This window comes from Procambarus clarkii, chromosome 11 (genome assembly GCF_040958095.1).
Source record: "Procambarus clarkii isolate CNS0578487 chromosome 11, FALCON_Pclarkii_2.0, whole genome shotgun sequence".
Lineage (NCBI taxonomy): Eukaryota > Metazoa > Arthropoda > Malacostraca > Decapoda > Cambaridae > Procambarus > Procambarus clarkii.
In genome coordinates, this window is record NC_091160.1 from 12,765,762 (window position 1) to 12,773,127 (window position 7,366).

Consider the following 7,366-nt stretch of genomic DNA (forward strand, 5'->3'; position numbering starts at 1 on the left):
TATCCTCCCCGTCTTGTTGTACATTTAAATTTCTCACAATTAGAGTGATGTCTGGGTAAATTAGGAGGAATGGGTGTTGTGGGGAGAAAAGGGATCGAACCTCATTAACGAAAAAATCCCTGTATGTTCTCAGATAGAGTCCTGGGGAGGTGTTAACATGTTCTGGTATGGAGAATGAAAGCCGGACATAGCTGCCGTTATAGTTATCAATTCGATCCAGCAGCTGAGGTTGAATTTCTAGGGCAGGTGGAGGAGAGGGGGAAAGAGGTGGAGGGGGTGATGGGATGGGGCTGGGAGGGGTGGGGGGTGGTGATAACCCTCCCCCTCCGAGATGAATGGGTGAGACCGCTGGCTCAGCTACTACGCCAGACGGTGCTAACAAGTCAGAATTGACAGACGCTGGCGGGTCAAGGTCACGGTCTGCTGAGCTGTCGTCTGAGTCACTGTCTGAGATGAAAATGGTACGATTCTCACCACTGCTGCTGCTGCTGCTGCTGCTGCTGCTGATGCTGCTGTTGCTGTCATAGCTGTCGCTGTTTGATTGGGGTATGGGGCTGAGGGAGGAACGGGGGGTTGAGTGGGCGGGTGAACGAGTCCTCCTCCCCTCCCTGTGAGAGCCGGAAGTGGCTACTGCCCGCCCTGCTGTGTCACTCTCACTGCCACTGCTGCTGCAGCTGTCGCCGGATGCCAAATCTATGCACAGCGGTGTGTCCTCTGTAAAAAAAGAAAACATATTATCTCTAGAAAGAATGAACCATATATATATATATATATATATATATATATATATATATATATATATATATATATATATATATATATATATATATATCTAGAAAGAATGAAAGCGTATATATTATGAGGTATGGGAACAGACTAGGGGGATTAATATGTTTAGGAAATAGACTGAAATCGGACAGTAATAACTTACTTATGTCTTGGTGAAGGGGTTGAGCAGGTGAGTGGGTATGAATTCGTAACATCGTGTTAACAGGGGGCGATACGGTCTCGTAGCCCCCCATCTGTCGGGGTGGGTGACCTTGATGAAGGGGCGGGGGGTGGCCGCGAGTGAGATGTGCTCTCCTTAGCTCAGTGTGTGAGGAATGGGGTATAGGCTCGATGACGTCGCTCTGTTCCCTCCGTCGATTGAGGTATGGATTATAACCTGAAATGGAACAAATGATATTCAGCATGGGTGAATGGGGAAAAATATGTTTATTATTATGCATGTGTGTTCGCTTGCAAGTGGATGAAATACAGATACGAGAAGTATATTTTTATATGCTACCTACGTTTATGTGAAGTTTCATTCCGACGATGACCTCCTCGCGGGGCGGGTGAGCAATATGGACACTTCACGGTTTTGTAAACTGAAATTGGAAAGAACATATTTAACTGTGTGGAATGTAATAGCTCGAATGAGAAAATATTCTCACACTATAGTAGTTTACACGTGATATTTCACCTGTGGATGACATAAAATGAACTGTGGAATATTAAATATGAATAACACTCACGGTTATCACAGAAAATCTGCTGACATCGCTTGCATTTGATGTCGTAATGTCCTAGGGGCGGTTTTTCACAGCTAGCGCATTGCAGTCGACACAGTTGATTCGGTGATGGAATATAAAACACTCCGCATTTCATGCATGCTGTAGAGCTTCGCCTTTCCATGACATGGAGCTGTATGACGCGTGTGTAGCGGATGAAGTCTCGCAGGGAACTGGCGGCGGCGTGTGTGTGTGAGGGGAGTGAAATGCCCCGGGTCAAATGAGAAGTGATTGATGGCTGACAGGTGTGGGTCTGTCGTATGTACCTCGCGCCTCCTTACCGGAATCCACAGTGTAAGGGGAGTCGCCGTGGGACTAACATCAACACTCTGAACACAACGAAAACCTTTTTAGACAAATGGTCCCCAGTTCCGCTGGAGAGTGCCCTCTCACCCCTCAACACTTGCGACTTCCTGTAGGAGGAAGCTAATGGACAATCCTCTCAGGTATGGGGGTTCTCCTCTCCCTCCCCCCTCCCCAAACATCCTCTACTCACGGTCATCAAACTATTATCATTAAGTCTATGACAATCTCCATCCTCATATTACACTCTTATCCTTGTATTTTCATACGTCTTCCCAGAAATTCCCTTTGTGTCTAGAGCGATGCGGTACACCTGCTCACCCGCCACTCAGGACTGCCTCCGTCACGCGCCAAACTTCCGGGAAATTCCCCAAAAACCCTGTGTGACGACGACGACGCGCTGCGACTACGACGTCGCGCGCCACCTGGCACCCAACAACATGACCTCCCCTCTTTCCGGCCACATACCCAAACACAACACCCTCACACGCGTCCGAAACACACCAAAACTTCCCCGAAAATCCCCCAAAACCCTGTGTGACGACGACGACGCGCTGCGACTACGACGTCGCGCCTCACCTGCTCAGATGGCACTCAAGAGTGCCACCTGGGGCAGCTGGTGCGCGTCGCCGTAGTCGCACTTTACACTACTCTATTCCAATGCATGCAACAATGGAACCCCCAAGTGCAGCAGGTGCACAGGGGAACACAGCTACAGGGAATGCACAAACCCAACACCCAAATGTGCTCTATGCAATGGTGCACACATTGCAATCTCGCACCTATGTCCACGTAGGCAAGATGCAATCAAGCAATTGCAAGAAACGGAGACAGCAGCCCGTCAACAAGCAACTATTACCATTCCTGCCCCTCCTCCACCAGTAAATGCCTGGGGCATCCCTAACCAACAACAGGCCCAGTCGGTCGCCCAAGGGGGACACCAAAGCACCCAACATCCCCACAACCCCACGGTTATACCAGAGCAAACCCAGAACCATACACAACAGGCCCCAACACCTAACTCTCTTGCACCAAACCCCGATCCTAAGTCCAGCTTAGGGGCCGAACTCCTAACATTTGCACAAATCTAATTTCCAGACAACCCAGTGAAGCTCCTAGGTTTCTGGAACTCACTTAGGAAAGACAATGGCCTGCCCCCTGTCCATATGTCCGAGGACTCGCTTGCCTACTTGACTCCTAACATCACAACAACCGCCGGCCAGGCCCAAGCACAACCCAACAACCCCAACCCTAGTGCTCCTCGCCCCCAGGCCTCAACCAATGCCCAGGAGACTCCAAACTCCCAGAACAACCCCGGCCCCTCCACCCCGACAATCTGGCAAACACCTATGTCCACCCTTCCTGAAACAATCCCACAAGGGATTTTCCTCAAAGCTCTCACAGACTCCCTTGCCATCCGGAACCCCATCCGGGGCCCTAGGAAATGGCGCTTCAAAAACCGCAGCCCCACAACAATAAATTCCACACAACGCTGTTCCAAGAGGCCTAGGACCAACACTCACAGCCGAAACCCATCCCCTGAGAACAGAGCAAGGGCAAGCAGCCCCCCTAACTCTCCACCAGAGAGCGACTCTAGCACCACGGATGTGGACATCATGAACAGCAGTGACACAGAAGACCCCTCAATGGCACAGCAACGTATGGGAAACCCCAACCCCAACCAATCCCCGGCCGGAACCAGGAACAAGACACCTGGCTCAATAGATTTACCCTCCACCTCCACAAATAGAAGCGGCCAAACCGAATGTAATAACACTGGCGCTAGAGCCAAACAAACACTTCCGTCTCATAGCCAATAATGGGGATCACAATCCTTCAGGTGAACAACAGACATTACTTCAACAACAGATACCTCCTCACTCTGGAGGTAGCCAGACTTAACCCAGATATTATCTTACTCAATGAAACAGCGGTTAGACAGGACCAGCACATCTCCATTTGGGGCTATTCCACCAGGGAAGTCAACAGGGGAATGTACAGTGGGGTGGCAATTCTAATAAGAAGAGGGCTCTCGTACCGCCCCATCCTCATAGAAGACGACAACTTTCTTGCAATAGAACTCACCACTTCACACGGCCCCCTCATCGTCTGCACCGCATATCTACCACCTAGACTGGCCTACCTCCCCTCCATCCCTCTGAACAAGCTGCTCGACAGGAACCTCCCCACTATCATCGCAGGAGACCTGAATGCCCACCATCAGGCCTTATTCAACGCTCCTGCCAGGCCAGACCTCAAGGGAAGGCAGCTCTTCAATCTAATGCAAAACCGGGACCTCTCCTTCCAAGGCCCCCACTTTAAGACGTTCTTTGCGGGCAACCAGAGGGGCACCCCTGACATAGTGCTGACCAACAGAGATTGTGACCTGTTATACTGCAGAGTAACCCCAGGCAAGAACGTGGGGTCGGATCACATCCCTGTGGTCACAACCCTCCAAGCAACCCCCTTCAGGTATGTAGCCCCTCCCAGGCCCAGACTGGAAACCATACGTGCCCGGGAATATGACACCTTCCTTGCTGACGACCCCATCATTGAGTTCGACAACCTCCCAACCCAGACAATAGACCAAGCAGTAGACACCATCCACAGCCACATCCAGCTCGCAACTGAGGCTACTTGTGAAATATCCACCACAAGGACACATCCATGATGAGGCCTTCCCGAGACCTCAAATACTAAGCGGCCTGCCAGACGACCCAGATGAGTGGCCCATCCCGGACCCGATCTACACCAAATGAAGAATAAAGAAGAAAAAAAACAATAAACAAATAAATAAATAAATAAATAAAAAAAAAATAAATAAATAAATAAAAAAAAAAAATAAATAAAAAAAAAATAAAAAAAAAAATAAATAAATAAAAAAAAATAAATAAATAAAAAAAATAAATAAATAAATAAATAAAACTCCTACAAAAAAAAAATATAAAACCAAAAAACCATTTGTAGTGGCATCAAAAGTGTAACTACTCCTGATGTTTCTAAGATCAGTCTCCTTCAGCCAACTCCATCGGCTCTAGTGCTTTAGGACACCAACAAGGTCACAAACACTAGCCCCCCCCAGCCAATGTACTGACAACCCAACATAATACATACGCAAACAAACAACACATACAAAAATGTCAATCTCTCTCTCTACACCCGCATCCTCTTCCTGAATTTCATCTCCCCATCCCCCTACCTCCCCCATCCTTTCCATTCCCTATGGACATCAAAGCGAAAGCATCCTGATAAGGGCCCAACACCGGAACCCCACAGGGCACGACCCCAGCAGTCGGGACGAGGCTTCCCCCAGACCGGGGCAATGAAGAAGGGGGAACCGCAGGGGATGCAGGCGCGACCACAGGGCACAGGAGCCGAGGCCCCCCGGAGCACATCTTTCCGCAACACTACGAAGAGGTCCCGATCATCAGGGGCAACCCCCCCACTGCCAAGATCCAACAGCAGGTGACGCAGGAGGAGGGGGGCACAGGTAGCAACTTCGGAGCCCTCACAGCACCATCATCCACGGCGCTGGACGCCAGAGCACCATGCACCCCCACCTCCTCCCAAGGCATACCACGAAGGGGAGACACACTCCGAGCCAGCCGAGAACGTTTCGAGACAGGCGGCACCAAACCACTCTCAGCAGGCCCCACTGCAGGCACAGCCACCACATCCATTTACATCCACACAGGTCACACCAGCACCATCCGAAGAGTCCACAGAGGCCACATCACCCACACTGTCCACATCATCCAGGGAAACAGCCTCAGAGCACCGACGCTCACGCTTCTGCAAAAGGGTGGAAAGAGCACAACTACAGTCGCCAACACATACAGGCACGGCAGGCACCTCTCCTTGCCGAAGCCCCCCCCCCCCCTCCAATACAGCAGAACCCGCGTCCCCAGGAGCCGGTATCACATCCACAGACGGGGGCGGGACATGAACCTCCACTGAGACATCCTGCACTACATGCAGCTCAGGCGACGGCCCAACACCCACACACACCGGCTCAACAACCCCAGGGGCCACAGCAGTCACCAGATGTGTCGCACAGGCTGTAGAACTCGCCTCAACAGGGGAAGCAGCAGACAGGCTATCAGGCGCCTCAGGCACAGCACCCACTCCGTCCTCAGAACTGGCCGAATGCAACAGGGGCGGAAAATCCTCCGCACGAAAAACATGCACCCGACCAGTCGCTCCCACGTCGCACGCTGCAGCCAGATGACCCTCGTGACCACACCGATAACAGGTGCGCGGTTGACTCCGATACAGGCAATGAAGCATGTAACCCAACACGGACATCGACGATGGTACACTACAGTTTAGCGACATCGTCAGGATGCGGGAGCCATCAAGCGTACCAACACAGTGCCTGGCAATGACCTTGTTCCACCGAATACTTAACACCGTCCCAAATCGTTGAAAACAGGAGATTAAAAAGTGGTCCTGAAATTCAAAGGGGGCACCATGCACCGTCACAGACGTCAAGGTAACACTGAGATTCACCACCCTAACAGAACCAGCAGTATAAGGAAGAGGGTAAACACGTCCCTCACACCACTCGAGAAACGCCTGAAAGACAGCCTGGAGGCGGAACTTGACCACAGCACGGTTGCCCTGAAGCAGCTGGATGCCCACCAGGTCCGACAGCTGCACATGTAGCACGTCCACCAGGGCGACACCAATCAACGGATGGTCCACCGGCACCGTAAATGTCAGACCAGCCGACAATGTCCTCTGCACTGGGGGGGGGGGAGAAGACCCCATGGCTAAGGCAAACGTCACCCTGTCAGTGGCAAACCACCACCACCAGCGCAAACCAGCAATCACCCAACGTAAACACTAGCCAGGAGCGGAGAGACCTCAGGAACGTCAGACCTGGCCGGTAGTCACCACGCAACTCCGACCTTTACTCAAAGTATGGCACTTGCACTATTATCGCAAAGTGCATAAACACTTGTTGAATTTAAAATGCACTTTAAAAAAATAATTAATTTTAAAAACATACAACATAAATTTACAAATACTACATGTACAGTACTTTCACACTTGCACACAAGACTATTATTTAAATAAACATTCAAAACTTGCATGAATACATAATTTGCACAAAGAAAAATTGCGCAAGTTCCAGTACTGCAATTAAATCAAAACTTGCAAAGTATACTATTTGCGTAAATAAACTGATTTGATTTGATTGTTGCCGCCAGAGGCTGCTAGTATTTTGGGCACCCGATACTCGTCCTGTGAGGGGGTAGCGCAAAAAGCATTACAGAGGGCACAAAAGGTCTTTATAAGACCTCAATGGAGATTATTGCATAATCAATTCCATCTATCCTTCACACTTTATAATTATAATGTCAGCTAGTTACATGAATGTTCTATTTCAATAACTATATATTTACCCACTGCATCAAGCTCAGACATAGTTGCCCTTGGGAGGTGGTAGTCTTTGGGGTGTATAAATACACCGAAATTACCATCTCTTTTAAGGGTCTGAGCGTGGT

General features: G+C 50.0%; 1 long non-coding RNA gene across 1 annotated transcript; it reads right to left on the bottom strand.

The window, feature by feature from the left end:
• Nucleotides 1–937: 937 nt before the first annotated feature.
• LOC138363793 (uncharacterized) lies at nucleotides 938–1,878 on the bottom strand. Its single transcript, XR_011228123.1, has 3 exons — nucleotides 1,518–1,878; nucleotides 1,293–1,370; nucleotides 938–1,165 (listed from the first exon to the last, which is right to left on the bottom strand). It is a non-coding gene; the product is annotated as an uncharacterized lncRNA (long non-coding RNA).
• Between the last annotated feature and the right edge of the window lie 5,488 nt (nucleotides 1,879–7,366).